Here is a 17,148-nt window from a genome sequence, read left to right as displayed (position 1 = left end):
GAGCAGCGCATGACAGTATGGGGACACAGGATGGGAGCAGCACATGACAGAATGGAGGCGCAGGATGGGGACGCAGGATGGGAGCAGCGCATGACAGGATGGGGACGCAGGATGGAGCAGCGCATGACAGGATGGGGACGCAAGATGGAGCAGCACATGACAGGATGGGGACGCAGGATGGGAGCAGCGCATGACAGGATGGGGACGCAGGATGGAACAGCACATGACAGGATGGGGACGCAGGATGGGAGCAGCGCATGACAGGATGGGGATGCAGGATGGAGCAGCACATGACAGGATGGGGATGCAGGATGGAGCAGCACATGACAGGATGGGGACACAGGATGGAGCAGCACATGACAGAATGGAGGCGCAGGATGGAGCAGCACATGACAGGATGGGGACGCAGGATGGAGCAGCGCATGACAGGATGGGGACGCAGGATGGAGCAGCACATAGGCAGTGTCAATAGTAAAAAGTTGGGGACACACAGGGTTAATTGTGGCGGTAACGGAGTGCGTTACCCGCGGCATAACGTGGTCCGTTACCGCCGGCATTAACCCTGTGTTAGCGGCAGCCATGACAGGCAGCTGGCGAGACCAATCAGCAACTGAATAAACGAGACAGATGGACAGACAGACAGACAGAAGTGACCCTTAGACAATCTATAATATAACGCTGGGAGCGTCACTCTGTCCGAAGCCTCTATAGACTGCGCAGGCGCAAGCGCCGGCGCAGTCTGGGCCTCACAGAGTGACGCTCCTGGGAGATCGCGGTGTGCGTTCACACTGAACGCACACCGCGATCTCCAACAGAGAAGCAGGGACCGCCAGGAGGGTGAGTATCGCCTATATTCACCTGTCCTGCGTTCCATCGCTGAGCGCCTCCATCTTCCCGGTCTTCGGCCTGTAACCTTCAGTTCAGAGGGCGCGATGACGCGCTTAATGCGCGCCGGCGCCGCCCTCTGACTGAACAGTCACGGCCAGGAGACCGGGAAGATGGCGGCGCCCAGCGCTGGAACGGGACAGACAGGTGAGTATAGTAAGTGCTGGGGGGCCTGAGCTGGCGGCGATACCGGCACCTGACCCCCACAGCGTGCCGGTGTCCCTGCCTGCTCAGGCCCCCCAGCACTCGGCGCCGAGCGGGTTAGAGGCAGTATGGGGACGCAGGATGGAGCAGCACATAAGGATTGGGGACGCAGGATGGAGCAGCACATAAGGATGGGGACGCAGGATGGAGCAGCACATAAAGATGGGAACGCAGGATGGAGCAGCACATAAGGATGGGAATGCAGGATGGAGCAGCACATAAGGATGGGAACGCAGGATGGAGCAGCACATAAGGATGGGGACGCAGGATGGAGCAGCACATAAGGATGGGAATGCAGGATGGAGCAGCACATAAGGATGGGAACGCAGGATGGAGCAGCACATAAGGATGGGGACGCAGGATGGAGCAGCACATAAGGATGGGAACGCAGGATGGAGTAGCACATAAGGATGTGCGTTCCCGCCGACCGCCATCTTACTGCTGCTGATCTGAGCATAGGGAGAGGTTGCTGCCGCTTCGTCAGAAGCAGGGATAGCGTTAGGCAGGGTCCATTAACCCCCAAACCGCTTGTGCTGTAGCGATTTCCACTGTCCAAAACCACCTTTTGTTTGCAGGGACAGTGGAAGCTACATTTTTTTTCCTCAGCGCTGTAGCTCATTGGGCTGCCGTAGAAGGCTCCCTGATAGCTGCATTGCTGTGTGTACGCCGCTGTGCAAACCAACTGCTTTTTTCAAAGCACAAATCCTGTTGTTCCTTCCTTTCTGCACAGCTATCTTGTATGTTTGTCCACACTTTTGATGTAATTTGTGCAGCAGTCCACTCCTTGTTATTACTGCCTGCCATACCTGGCTGAGATTACTGCAGGGAGATAGTAATTGTAGGACAGTCCCTGTTTTTTTTTTTTTTTTAATTCTCCCTGAAAAAAAATAAATAGTGGGAGATTAATATTGGCCTTTGTGCTTCTGTGCCAGTCCTGTGTGCCATCTCTCTCAAATTGTGGGCCACAGAAAGCCTAGTGTCTGTTTTTTTTTTATTTTGGTTTTTAAATTCTCCCTGAAAAAATAAATAAATAGTGGGAGATTAATATTGGCCTTTGTGCTTCTGTGCCAGTCCTGTGTGCCATCTCTCTCAAATTATGGTCCACAGAAAGCCTAGTGTCTGGTTTTTTTTTTTTTTTGGTTTTTAAATTCTCCCTGAAAAAAAAAATAAATAGTGGGGATTAATATTGGCCTTTGTGCTTCTGTGCCAGTCCTGTGTGCCATCTCTCTCAAATTGTGGGCCACAGAAAGCCTAGTGTCTGGTTTTTTTTTTAATTTTGGTTTTTAAATTCTCCCTGAAAAAAAAAAAAATAGTGGGAGATTAATATTGGCCTTTGTGCTTCTGTGCCAGTCCTGTGTGCCATCTCTCTCAAATTGTGGGCCACAGAAAGCCTAGTGTCTGTATTTTTTATTTTGGTTTTTAAATTCTCCCTGAAAAAATAAATAAATAGTGGGAGATTAATATTGGCCTTTGTGCTTCTGTGCCAGTCCTGTGTGCCATCTCTCTTAAATTGTGGGCCACAGAAAGCCTAGAGTCTGTTTTTGGTTATTTTGGTTTTTAAAATCTCCCTGAAAAAAAAAAAATAGTGGGAGATTAATATTGGCCTTTGTGCTTCTGTGCCAGTCCTGTGTGCCATCTCTCTCAAATTGTGGGCCACAGAAAGCCTAGTGTCTGTTTTTGGTTATTTTGGTTTTTAAATTCTCCCTGAAAAAAAAAAATAGTGGGAGATTAATATTGGCATTTGTGCTAAAGTGAAAGTCCTGCGTGTGTGGCATCTCTCTCATTTTGTGCCACAGAAAACCGAGTGTGTAACATTGTGCCTGATTTTCCTTGCAGTCTCACCCACCTATAAGGGGATATCTAAATCCTACAGAAGTTTGAGTTCACCTTGTAAGTTGTTTAACAGTAACAAATACCGTTACTTTGGTTAAAAGCTGCGCGTCGTTAGTGGATGTTCACGGTCAGGGACAAGTCGCTTCCTTGTCCTCTTCAGCCAAAACAACAACAGAGAAGGATGCGACAGGCGACACAATGGGTTACTTCATGGAGCTCTTTACACATACCGTTCCTGGGTTAGAAAGTGAAACAGTTAACAGGCCATGCCCATTACAAGTTGAATCGGACATGGAGTGCACAGATGCACAGCCACAGCCAGATTACTATGCTGTTCCTTTGACTCAGACCACAACATTGCCCTCGCAGTGTACTGATCCAGAATCAGACCCTGATGAGACTATGGTGCCCCGTCACGAACGCTATACCACCGGCTTACACGGTGACACAGATGAAGTTGCACACGAGATAGAAGAGGAGGTCATAGATGACCCAGTTGTTGACCCCGATTGGCAGCCATTAGGGGAACAGGGTGCAGGCGGCAGTAGTTCTGAAACGGAGAAGGAGGGGCCGCAGCAGGCATCAACATCGCAACAGGTTCCATCTGCCGGGCCCGTATCTGGCCCAAAATGCGTGGCAAAGCCAAAACCTGTTGGAGGACAGCGTGGCCATCCGGTTAAAGCTCAGTCTGCAATGCCTGAAAAGGTATCCGATGCTACAAAGAGTGCAGTCTGGCATTTTTTTAAACAACATCCAATTGATCAGCGCAAAGTCATCTGTCAAAAATGTTCAACTACCTTAAGCAGAGGTCAGAATCTGAAAAGTCTAAATACAAGTTGCATGCATAGACATTTAACCACCATGCATCCCTTCCGTCACTGTAAGCCCACCATTTTCCGCACCACCTGCAGTATCTGTGCAGGTTTCGTTGCCAGGCCAAAGCAGTCAGGGTCAGGGAATCACCAGTTTCGTAGTTGGAAACACTGCATGTAGGGCACCGGCAAGAATACCGTCTCCAACCGTCTCTCAGTCTGCCATGTTCACCGGCACCCCCGCTAGTTCCACGATCTCCAGCTCTCCAGTCCAGCTCACCCTACATGAGACTCTCGTTAGAAAAAGGAAGTACTTAGCCTCGCAACCGCGTACACAGGGTTTGAACGCCCACATAGCTAGACTAATCTCGTTAGAGATGATGCCCTACCAGTTAGTTGAAAGCGAAGCTTTCAAAGCCCTGATGGACTACGCTGTACCACGCTACGAGCTACCCAGTCGACACTTCTTTTCGAGAAAAGCCATCCCAGCCCTCCACCAGCATGTTAAAGAGCGCATCGTCCATGCACTCAGGCAATCTGTGAGTACAAAGGTGCACCTGACAACAGATGCATGGACCAGTAGGCATGGCCAGGGACGTTACGTGTCCATCACGGCACACTGGGTGAATGTGGTGGATGCAGGGTTCACAGGGGACAGCAATTTTGGGACAGTTCTGCCTAGCCCAGGGTCTAGGAAACAGTTGGCTGTAGCCGTTCGCACCCCCTCCTCCTCGTCCTCCTGCAGAAGCGAGAGCTCGTCCACAGACCGCAGTCACACAACCACTCCATCTGCAGCTGCCACTGTTGCACACCAGGTGTCCCATTATGGGGCAGCTACTGGCAAGCGTCAGCAGGCTGTATTGGCTATGAAGTGTTTGGGCGACAAGAGACACACCGCGGAAGTTCTGTCCGAGTTCTTGCAGAAAGAAATGCAGTCGTGGCTGGGCACTGTAGATCTTGAGGCAGGCAAGGTAGTGAGTGATAACAGAAGGAATTTCATGGCTGCCATCTCCCTTTCCCAACTGAAACACATTCCTTGCCTGGCTCACACCTTAAACCTGGTGGTGCAGTGGTTCCTGAAAAGTTATCCGGGGTTATCCGACCTGCTACTCAAAGTGCGCGGACTTTGCTCGCATATCCGCCGTTCGCCCGTACACTCCAGCCGTATGCAGACCTATCAGCGGTCTTTGAACCTTCCCCAGCATCGCCTAATCATCGACGTTGCAATAAGGTGGAACTCAACACTGCACATGCTTCAGAGACTGTGCGAACAGAGGCGGGCTGTTATGTTTTTGTGGGAGGATACACATACACGGGCAGGCAGTAGGATGGCAGACATGGAGTTGTCAGGTGTGCAGTGGTCGAAGGTACAAGACATGTGTCAAGTCCTTCAGTGTTTTGAGGAATGCACACGGCTGGTTAGTGCAGACAACGCCATAATAAGCATGAACATCCCCCTAATGCATCTGCTGATGCAAAGTTTGATGCACATAAAGGAGCAGGCGTCTGCAGCAGAGGAAGAGGAAAGCCTTGATGACAGTCAGCCATTGTCTGGTCAGGGCAGTGTACAGGAGGAGGTAGCGGGCGAACAGGAGGAGGAGGAGGACGAGGAGGATGATGGGGATGAGTATTTTTTTAATGAGGAAGCTTCTCCGGGGCCAATAGCAACTGGTGGCGTTGCAAGGCCGGGTTCAGGTTTTTTTAGGGAGACAAGTGACGTAGATTTGCCTGAAACTGCCCCTCAACCCAGCACGACCGCAGATTTGACAACTGGAACTTTGGCCCACATGGCGGATTATGCCTTACGTATCCTGAAAAGGGACCCACGCATTATTAAAATGATGACCGATGATGACGATTACTGGTTGGCCTGCCTCCTTGATCCTCACTATAAAGGCAAATTGCAAAATATTATGCCACATGAGAACCTGGAACAAATATTAGCAACCAAACAATCAACTCTTGTTGACCGTTTGACTCAAGCATTCCCAGCACACAGCGACGGTGAGCGTTATCACACGAGCTGCAGGGGGCAGCAGGCCAGAGGTGTTAGAGGTGCACAAATCAGAAGTGGCATTGGACAGAGGGGTTTTCTGACCAGGTTGTGGAGTGATTTTGCTATGACCGCAAACAGGACAGGTACTGCAGCATCAATTTAAAGTGACAGGAGACAACATTTGTCCAGTATGGTTACTAACTATTTTTCATCCTTTATCGACGTTCTCCCTCAACCGTCATTCCCATTTGATTACTGGGCATCCAAATTAGACACCTGGCCAGAATTGGCAGAATATGCATTGCAGGAGCTTGCTTGCCCAGCAGCTAGTGTGCTATCAGAAAGAGTATTCAGTGCTGCAGGTTCAATATTAACCGAAAAAAGGACTCATCTGGCTACCCAAAATGTTGATGATCTAACCTTCATTAAAATGAACCACAACTGGATTTCGAATTCTTTTGCCCCACCTTTCCCGGCTGACACCTAGCTTTCCTATGAAAAGGTCTTGCTTGTGGACTGCTCTGACTGACTTTTCCAATCTCGTAATTTGCAGCAGCTGTTTGTCCAGCATATGACATGTTTACACCTCCCTAAATGGCCAAACTCCCCCCACGGGGCCGTGGTCTCGCCACCTGGCTCAAGCACCCGTGAGAGTGCCGTTTGTCTGAAGAGGTGGGTGTGTACGCTTTTGGTCGACGGCACTGCCACTGGGTCCCTCATAGTACAATAAAGTGTCTCTGGTGGTGGTGGTGCGCACCCAATTGCAGACACACCGTTGTAACATGAGGGGCCCTGGGCCTGTACCGCCGGCCACTAGAGAGTTCCCCCCCAGCTCAAACAGTGCTCTACCACTTGCAAAATTATCTCTCACAGCTCCACCAATGTTTAGTCTATGCGCTGACATCCTTCAATGCCTGGCACTGACAATACCAATGTGTTGACATGTATGATGCTACTTAAAATAGTCAGGGCCAGTGTCCTATATTTACACCAGTAAATACTTTGCGCCAAATTACTAGGTCTGAAACTCAGCAGAGGAGCCCACCCCTGTACCTAAGTATGCCACACTTTTGTGTTTTGGTTTTGTTGTATTGCGAGACATTAACATCTATTTATTTTTTGTGAGTACTAACTGTCAGACACTCATTACAATCGGCCTCCGCTGACAACACCAATGCTGCCAGTGTACCCCTGCAAGATAATTCCAAGTGTCTACAGCCTACTTTTGTTATGTTAGGCCTACTAAGCCTGTCTGCGGTCCATTATAGAAATTGTCCTTCACTGACCAGACCACTGCTGCCCGTGTACCCCTGGAACCTATTTTAAAGTGCCTACAGCCTACTTTTGTTATTTTAGGTCTACTAAGCCTGTCTGCGGTCCCTCCTTCCACTAGTCCTCCACTGACCACACCACTGCTGCCCGTGTACCCCTGGAACCTATTTTAAAGTGCCTATAGCCTACTTTTGTTATGTTAGGCCTACTAAGCCTGTCTGCGGTCCATTAGAGAAATTGTCCTTCACTGACCAGACCACTGCTGCCCGTGTACCCCTGGAACCTATTTTAAAGTGCCTAGAGCCTACTTTTGTTATGTTAGGTCTACTAAGCCTATCTGCGGTCCCTCCTTCCACTAGTCCTCCACTGACCACACCACTGCTGCCCGTGTACCCCTGGAACCTATTTTAAAGTGCCTACAGCCTACTTTTGTTATGTTAGGCCTACTAAGCCTGTCTGCGGTCCATTATAGAAATTGTCCTTCACTGACCAGACCACTGCTGCCCGTGTACCCCTGGAACCTATTTTAAAGTGCCTACAGCCTACTTTTGTTATGTTAGGCCTATTAAGCCTGTCTGCGGTCCCACCTTCCACTATTCCTCCACTGACCACACCACTGCTGCCCGTGTACCCCTGGAACCTATTTTAAAGTGCCTACAGCCTACTTTTGTTATGTTAGGCCTACTAAGCCTGTCTGAGGTCCATTATAGAAATTGTCCTTCACTGACCACACCACTGCTGCCCGTGTACCCCTGGAACCTATTTTAAAGTGCCTACAGCCTACTTTTGTTATGTAAGGCCTACTAAGCCTGTCTGCGGTCCATTATAGAAATTGTCCTTCACTGACCACACCACTGCTGCCCGTGTACCCCTGGAACCTATTTTAAAGTGCCTACAGCCTACTTTTGTTATGTTAGGCCTACTAAGCCTGTCTGCGGTCCATTATAGAAATTGTCCTTCACTGACCAGACCACTGCTGCCCGTGTACCCCTGGAACCTATTTTAAAGTGCCTGCAGCCTACTTTTGTTATGTTAGGCCTACTAAGCCTGTCTGCGGTCTCCCTTCCACTAGTCCTCCACTGACCAGACCACTGCTGCCCGTGTACCCCTGGAACCTATTTTAAAGTGCCTAGAGCCTACTTTTGTTTTGTTAGGTCTACTAAGCCTGTCTGCGGTCCCTCCTTCCACTAGTCCTCCACTGACCACACCACTGCTGCCCGTGTACCCCTGGAACCTATTTTAAAGTGCCTACAGCCTACTTTTGTTATGTTAGGCCTACTAAGCCTGTCTGCGGTCCATTATAGAAATTGTCCTTCACTGACCAGACCACTGCTGCCCGTGTACCCCTGGAACCTATTTTAAAGTGCCTACAGCCTACTTTTGTTATGTTAGGCCTAGTAAGCCTGTCTGCGGTCCCTCCTTCCAATAGTCCTCCACTGACCAGACCAATGCTGTCCGTGTACCCCTGGAACCTATTTTAAATTGCATAGAGCATCCTTTTTTTAATTGTAGGCGTACTAAGTCTGTCTGCAGTCCATAATTGAAATTGTACTCCACTGAACAGACCGATGCTGCCTGTGTACCCCTGTAACCTTTTTTAAACTGCATTGAGCCAAATTTAGTGTTTAAGGCCTACTACCTGTGTCTGTCTGCGCCACTCAATACAGCTGTCCTCCTCTGAAAAAAGCTGAGCGTCAATAGTCTTGTTTTCAGCCTATAGGAATTTGAAAACTGCATTGGGGCTACTACTTCGGTAGGGCCTACTAACGGTGTCTGCCGCTCCAAGGTGTTCTCCAGGTTGCCTCTCCATAGCTTCAATCTTCATGCTCGTGTTAAGTAGTTGTTGAAACAACACTACATTAGGCCTACAAGTTGGGTCTGGGTCGTAGAGACGGTGTCTGCCGCTCCAAGGTGTTCTCCAAGTTGCCTCTCCATTGCTTCAATCTTCATGCTCGTCTTAAGTAGTTGTTGAAACAACACTACATTAGGCCTACAAGTTGGGTCTGGGTCGTAGAGATGGTGTCTGCCGCCCCAAGGTGTTCTCCAGTTTGCCACATAATCAAAGCTGCATAGAGCCTATTTTGTTATTTTACGCCTACTAAGTCTTTCTGCGGTCCCTCCTTCCAATTGTCCTCCACTGAGCACACCAATGCAGACTGTGTACCCATGTAACCTTTTTTAAACCTGCGTCGAGCAGGCCTACTTGTAGTGTCTGGCTGCGCCACTCAATACAGCTGTCCTCTTTACAAAAAATGACCTACAATTATCTGGTTTTCAGCCAATCGGAATTTTAAAACTGCAGTGGGCCTACTAGTTAGGTTGGGGCCTTCTATCGGTGTCTGCCGCTCCTTGCTGTTCTCCTCCAGTGAACAAAGCCTTGCCGCCTGTTTACTACTGTTGCCAATTTTGAACTGCATTTAGACTACTTACTGATTTGGGCCTACTCTCTGTTTCAGCCTCTCATTCCAGTTGTCCTCCACTGAACAAAGCAATGCCCCCTGGTTAGTCCTGTTACCAATTTTGAACTGCATTTAGCCCACTTTATTCTTTGGGCCCATATCTGTTTCCCCCTCATCCTGCCCATTGATAGATGAGCCTGCTGGTAAATTGACCCATAATGCAACATTCCCCGTGCACGCTACACTGCAAGATTGTGACCCTGCTGAAAGTCAGGTCCCCCTTCCCGCATACCATACCACCTTACACGGGGACAAAGAGGAAGGTGCAGATGAAGGTGCAGGTTCCTTCATCAGGTGGGGGGAGGAATACTCGTTGGCGACATCACTGGCACAGGGCCCCTCATAGTACGCAAAAGTGTCGCTGCCGGTGTGAGGCTCCCCCGCCATGCAAACACACCGCCGTACTTTGAGGGGCCCTGTGCCAGTGCCAATGCCAACTAGTGGGCCCCCCCTGCTTGCTCAGGATCACAGCACTTGCAAAGTTGAAATACTTACCTCTCCCTGCTCCACTGCCGTGACGTGGTCCAGATTTCCTGGGCCCACTAAATACTTGAACCAGCCCTACCCCCCAACAACTTTAACCAAATGACCCCCAATTTCCAATGCCTTACTATTATTATAAGGTAAATTTAGATTGACAAGTTTCAGTAACAAGAATGTATGTTTTTTGCCATTAAAATGGGCACTGTAGGTGTTTTCCTGGCCTCCACTCACTGCCGACTATGCTCCCCCATTGACTTGCATTGGGTTTCGTGTTTCGGTCGATCCCTGACTTTTCGCGATAATCGGCCGATTCCACTCATCTTGACTTTTGAGATAGTCGGGTTTCGCGAAACCCGACTCGACTCTAAAAAAGTCAAGGTCGCTCAACCCTACTGCCAACAATTGCTGCACAAATTTTAGAGGTCCATATATTTTTTCTTGTCAATCATTGTTTCCTCCTCAGTCTTCTCATTTTTTCAGTTGCATCTGTAAGCAAGTGTCATAAACTTATGAGACAAAACTTGAATGAATGTCTGCAACACTCACTTATATTTATTACATTACTACAAGTCTTTCATCTCCCATATTTTGCAAACATAATCATGTGTTACTGACATAAATGGGAAATTTTCTAGTTGCTTGGCTTATGTATGCACAACTGCTGTCTCAGAACTATAGAAAAAAGGAAACCTTTGACGAAGATGGATGATTTTATGCCTGGAAAAGCAGCTCATTCAGTTTATTACAAAGGTGGAACGTTTGCATTTATTTTGGCTCTTTAATCTGGGTGATGGTGTGGAAGCTTCCTCATTCTTCTCTACCAGTAAAAGTGAAGGGCTATTTGTTTTGTTTTATTCAGTCAAATTAAATCACTTATTACTGGCTGTCAAAGAGGCACATGGTACAATATACAAATGAGTGCATATTTCTGGAAAACATCAGTGAATAAATGGAAATATATTGAATAAAACTATCAAGTATTGCCATATGAAATAGCCAATGCATATCATGCTATTAAAGGTGTACAAACATTCCTATAAGCATATAAAGCATTATTTATTCACACATTAGAATTGTGCAAAGATTTCAAAATTCTGTTCACCACTAATTATCAGATACAAAAATACACTATAATTATTTGTGAATCTAAATCTAGCAAAGTAATTATAAGTTGTACTATCAGCTTCATCATTTGAACCCCTTTTACATGTACTGCACATGTCGTGAACTTCCATTTGATGTGGGCTCCGGCGCTGAGCCCACATCTTTCCCTGCACATTTGAGCTGTTTTGAACAGCTGACATGTGCACCTAACAGCCGTGGGTGGAATTGCTATCCACCCATAGTTGTTAACCTGTTAAACGACACTGTCAATCTCTGACTGCGGCATTTAATGTGATCGCACCAGTACCCGTGTCACATGACCGATGGGTTGGCATGGCATCTCGGGGTATGGTTGTCATTGCCAGATTGCTATGAGTTCCGCCCAGCGGTTGGCACTCAAAGCAAGTGAGCATTTCTGCTACACACAGGTGATCTGATCATCGCCTGTGTGTTACAGAGGTAATTGAATTATTGCAGCTTCTAGTCTCCCATAAACCGTCACTCAGCCCCAGATCACAAAAAATGGAGACTCTACGGGTCTTGGAAAATGATGCAATTTTTTTTTTTAAACAATTTTTTTTTTTTTTTTTTTCACCATTTAAAAAAAAAAACAACAACCTATACATATTTGGTTCTGCGAACTCATAATGAACTGGAGAACCATAATTTCAGGTCAGTTTTAGCATTTAGTGACCATGGTAAAAAAATCCAAAAACAGTTGTGGAATTGCACTTTTTTTGCAATTCCACAGCACTAGGAATCTTTTTCTTGTTCTTCAGTACATGATATAGCAAAATGAATAGTGTCGTCCAAAAGTGCAACTTGTCCCACAGAAAACAAGCCCTCACATGGCCATATTGATGGAAAAATAAAAAGTTATGGCTCTGGGAAGAAGGGGAGCGAGAAACAGAAATCCAAAAATGAAAACGTTATGTGTCGTGACGGGGTTAAGGTTGAAAGAAGAAATAAATCTTTTGTGTTCATCTAATAGCCTAACATGACACAGATGCTAATAGCCACATATTAGGGCAAAATTTTCTTCCAGACTCCACAAACGGCATTGAGACTTGTTTCGTGGATCAACGTCCCATCACAGTACCTGTACTATTATATTTTTCCAGAAAGGCACCCAAGTGCTCCTTGTACTTTTTTTTAATGAATCAACATTTACACATTTACAGTGTATTGTGACAGAGAGTTCTATATTCTCAAGGCTTGAACATTATAAATGAAAACAGTAAAAAATGTTTTATATATAGTGAAAGTCTCTTTGTAATCGGAATCTTAGGTATATATGGCACATCAAGCATGCACATATCTAGTAAAGGTTACCTTGATTCAAATAATGCAGCACTAGGATATGGGATATCATAGGATACAAAATGTGTACTTCCTCATCTAAATTTACATTCTTAAATGGATTATGAAATGTTAAGTTTTACCTTTTATTAAATTGTCCATGTTGAACTGGGCAAGCAATGTAATAGTAGCTGCAGATCAGGAAAAATGTTTTTGTTCATTTTTAATTTTGCCTCTCCATTGTGAATATATTAGCAATCAAAGTATTTGGCACTTATTGAGTTAACATTTGTTAAATTGAAGTGGGTGTTAGATTGTAAGTCATACAGGAAGAACAAGTATGCCCTTCAGTGATAACACCCAATGGGAAATGTTAAAATTAACTTATTAGGCTCCAAATACTTTGCTAATATCAGAGAGATGAAATTAAAAAATGGTTTATTCCACTCTCTAGTCATCATTGCAACATGTGTCCACCTCAACATGAAAAATTAGATGAAAGGTCCTTTTAAGGCTTTACTCAGATATCCATAATTTTTCTCAGATGCAAAAACACAAAGCAATATTAATCAGAGTTGTGGATCTGAATCCAATCAGTGTATGGTCAGTGTGTCAGGTTTTGCAAACCAGGTTTCATCATTGCTTGGTCAATGTGTTTTGTTGCGCCATCTATATTTTATCAGAGATTTTCACTGATGAAAGAAAAAACATTTCAAGTCTCCTCTTGTTAATTGCAATGTTAGGATAGGTTCACATTGCGTTAGTGCAGTCCGTTCAATGCATACGTTAAACGGACTGCGTTAACGCAAGTGCCGAAAAAGATCGCTTTTATGCGATCGCGCTAGCGCAGATGCTTTATCTGTGCTAGCGGTGTTGGACCCAAAAACGCTGCAGACTGCGTCCGAGGGTCCATCACAGAATGACGGGACATCGCTAATGCATGTCGATTATGACATGCGTTAGCGATGCGCTACATAATAGCAGTTAATGGGTGCGCTAATGCATCCGTTACATAGCGTTAGTGCCGCTGTGTAACGAATGCCATCAGCGAATTGCCATTAATGCAATGTGAACCCAGCCTTAGCCAGGGACAGCGCCCAAATTGCACATTTATGCCATGCATGGTTTTCACGTCCCACAGGCTTGAATGGCTATTTTTTTCATGTAAACTGTGTAAACTTAGACCACATCATTGTAAAATATCAAGGAATAAAAAAAAATTATGGCTAAATAAGACAGCACAAAGTTTAATAAGACAAAAACAAAGGGCATTCAAAACTTGTAAGCTGAGAATACTGAAATATCATTTCAGGAGCATAAAGATCTAAATAAGAATTGTAAAAAAGAAATCAAGCTAGCAAAGTTATCTACAGAGAAACAAATCACCAATGATATTAAAATAAATTCCCAAATTTTTAAAAAAAATACAGTACATCAATGCCAAAAAGAAAAAAATAGATGTTTTGGCCCCTTAAAAGATAACAATAACAAGATAATTACAGATTACAAAGAAAAGGCTGAGATATTAGACACTATTCATCCGTGCTCACCAATAAACTGTCTGTTACAGGGATCATTCAACAAGGCAAAAATCAAAAATTCACAGCCTGATATAACTACCGATATTTAAGAAAGGTAAGAAGATGGATTCAGGCAACTACTGTCCAGTAAGCCTGACATCAGTAGTGTGCAAAATGTTTGAGGGCTTTATAAGAGATGACCTACAGAAATATATTGTAGATAATATAATAACTAACAACCAGCATGGATTCATGAAGAATAAGTCGTGTCTAACTACCATGTTGGTTTTCTATGAGGAAGTAAGTGCCAATCTGGATGTAGGTAATGCGGCTGATGTGATTTATCATAGACTTTGTAAAGGCATTTGATACTGTTCCACATAACAGCCTTATTCTGAAGCTACAGAAGCAAAGACTGTGGGAAATTATATGCAGAAATTATATGCAGAGTTTTCATAAATGGTGCATTCTCTAAACGGGATATAGTCAGCAGTGGGGTAGTGCATGGATCTTTGCTAGGACCAAATTCTGTTTAACCTCTTTCTTTATTAATGACCTTGTGGATGGGATAGAGAGTAAAGTGTCAGTCTTTACTGACAACACCAAACAATGTAGAAAGTTAAAATCTCACTCTGACATTACAATATGGCAAAACAATCTGCATAAGATGACTGAATGGGCAACTACTTGGCAAATGAGATTAAATTTAGATAAATGTAGAGTAATGTACCTGGGACAGAGTAATCCTATTGCTGAATATACACTAAATTGGATTATACTCTGGACCACAGCTCAATAGACGGACTTGGGAATTCTGGTTACAAGTAAACTGAGCAGCAGTACTCAATGTCAAGCAGCAGCCACAAAAGCAAACAAGATTTTAGGATGCATAAAAAGAGAGATAAAGTCCAGCGATCCCAATGTATTATTACTCATTTATAAATCATGGGTGAGGCCACATATAGAATATAGAATCCAGTTTTGGCCTCCACATTTTATAAAGGATATTCAGAATTTAGAATCAGTTCAAAGATGGGCAACTAGATTATTACAAGGGATGCGAAGGCCTCTCACATGATGAAAGGTTGAAAAAGTTGAGCATGTTTAGCTTAGAAAAAAGACGCCTCAGAGGAGATCTCATTTACTTGTATAAATATATGTTTGGCCAGTACAAAACACTGGCACATGGCTTATTCCTTCCAAAGACCATACTAAAGACTAAAGGGCATTCATTACAGGTGGAAGAAAGGCTATTCCAGTATGAATAGGAAAGGGTTCTTTACAGTTATAGCAGTCAGACTTAGAAATGCCCGATCACAAGCGGTAGTAATGGCAGACACTGTAACAGCTTTTAAAAAAGGGCTGGATGATTTCCTTGATACACATAACATTTCGGGTTATAGTTAAATTAGTGACAAAATGTACAATTGATGGAGAAAAACAGAACTTGATCAACCTAGGTCTTTTTTCAACCTATGTAACTAAGGTATCTATGTGAACAACCCCATAGACCAGTGTTACCCAACTCCGGTCCTCAAGAGCCACCAACAGGTCATGTTTTCAGGATTTCCTTAGTATTGCCCAGGTGATGGAATTCTTGCCTTTCCAGGTAATGCAATGCTCACCTGGGCAATACAAAGGAAATCCTGAAAACATGACCTGTTGGTGGCTCTTGAGGACCGGAGTTGGAGAACACTGCCATAGACTATAATTGGTGGATGTTCCATCCATGAAAAACATAGATATAACAAATCCATGAAAAACATTTGAATAAGACCTAAGTGAGAAAAGCTTATGTGACAAGTAGTTAACCTTAGCTGCATTAGTATGTTATAAATGGTTAAGTATTGTCTATTCCACCTCTCAAGCTCTTATTTAACAGTAGAATGGAATCAAATTTATCTCCATGCCTCCATTAACAGATTGCCTCTTTCTTATACACTTTAACCAGAGGAAGCCAGGCTTGTGTTCAGCCCACTCCGCTAAAGACAAATGTTATGCACATGCTCCGGTCTGTTCTATTTTCTGTGCTACAAATCATGCTTTGCAAGTAATCCAGGCATGCTCCCATATGTTTTATTCCTGGGCCTATATAAGTCCTCCCAAGACACACACCTGTGCAGTGATATTGCTCTAAGACTTGCTGGTAACTCTTTTAGTTGTCTGTGCACAGTTCCAGTCCACAGTCATCAGGAAATCTCCAAGCTGTCTGTAATTTCTTGTCCACTTATCTGTGGTTATCAATAACATGGCAATCAGCTAGTGGTTATCAATACTTCACCTACTTGTCTGCGGTTTCCAGTAACTTTTCTACCTGTGGTTAGTAGTTTTCAGGACTTTACCTACCTGTGTGAGGCTTCCAGTATTACGACCTACATGCTGTCAGTTTACAGTTTTGCAACCTGCCAGTGGTTCCAGGATGCTTTCCATGGTATTCAGACTTTCTAGTTTCTCTGCAATTCTGTCTCCTACTTGTGCCCAGTCTTCTAGGACCTCTTCTACGTGTCCGCCTGTGGTTTCCAGCATCCTGCCTGCTTATCTTCAGGCTACTGGATGTTTCGTGCCTGCCTGTAGTTTTCAACATCCTGCCTGCTTTTTTGTGGTCTAATGGATGTCTCCCACCTGACTGATAATATCTCGCCTGCCTGCGGTTTCCTGAATTTCAGCTGTCTACCTGTTTCCAGTTTCCAGTCCATCAGCTGTTTCAAGTACTCCAGCATGCTGCTGTATGTGGCAACAAAATAATCTTAAACATGACAAATTCTACTAAATACACATAATATATTGTCACTCATGTTCATGTAATGCTCTTTAATGAAAACATAATTCAGATTGCCATTTACTACACTCCTCTGAAACAAATACAGTGGGTGAAATAAGTATTGAACATGTTACCAATTTTTTAAATAAATATGTTTCTAAAGATGCTATTGACATGACATTCTCACAAGATATTGGAAACAACTCATCCAATCCAGACATGCAAAGAAATTAAACCATAGATATCCATAAATTAAGTTATGTGTAATAATGAGAAATGACACATGGAAAAAAGTATTCAGTTTCAGTTTAGTACTGAAATTCAACTAAAACTTTGTACAAAAGCCTTTGTTTGTAAAGACAGCTTCACAACATCTCCTTTTTAAAGAAACTAGTCACATTCATTGCTCAGGTATGATTTTGGCCTATTCTTTGACACAAACACTCTTCAAAATCCTGAAGGTTCCATGGGCTGCTCATATGAACTCTGAGCTTTATTTCCTTCAATAATTTTTCCATTG

This window comes from Ranitomeya imitator, chromosome 1 (assembly GCF_032444005.1).
Source record: "Ranitomeya imitator isolate aRanImi1 chromosome 1, aRanImi1.pri, whole genome shotgun sequence".
Taxonomy (NCBI): Eukaryota; Metazoa; Chordata; class Amphibia; order Anura; family Dendrobatidae; genus Ranitomeya; species Ranitomeya imitator.
Note: the sequence above shows the minus strand (reverse complement) of the source record.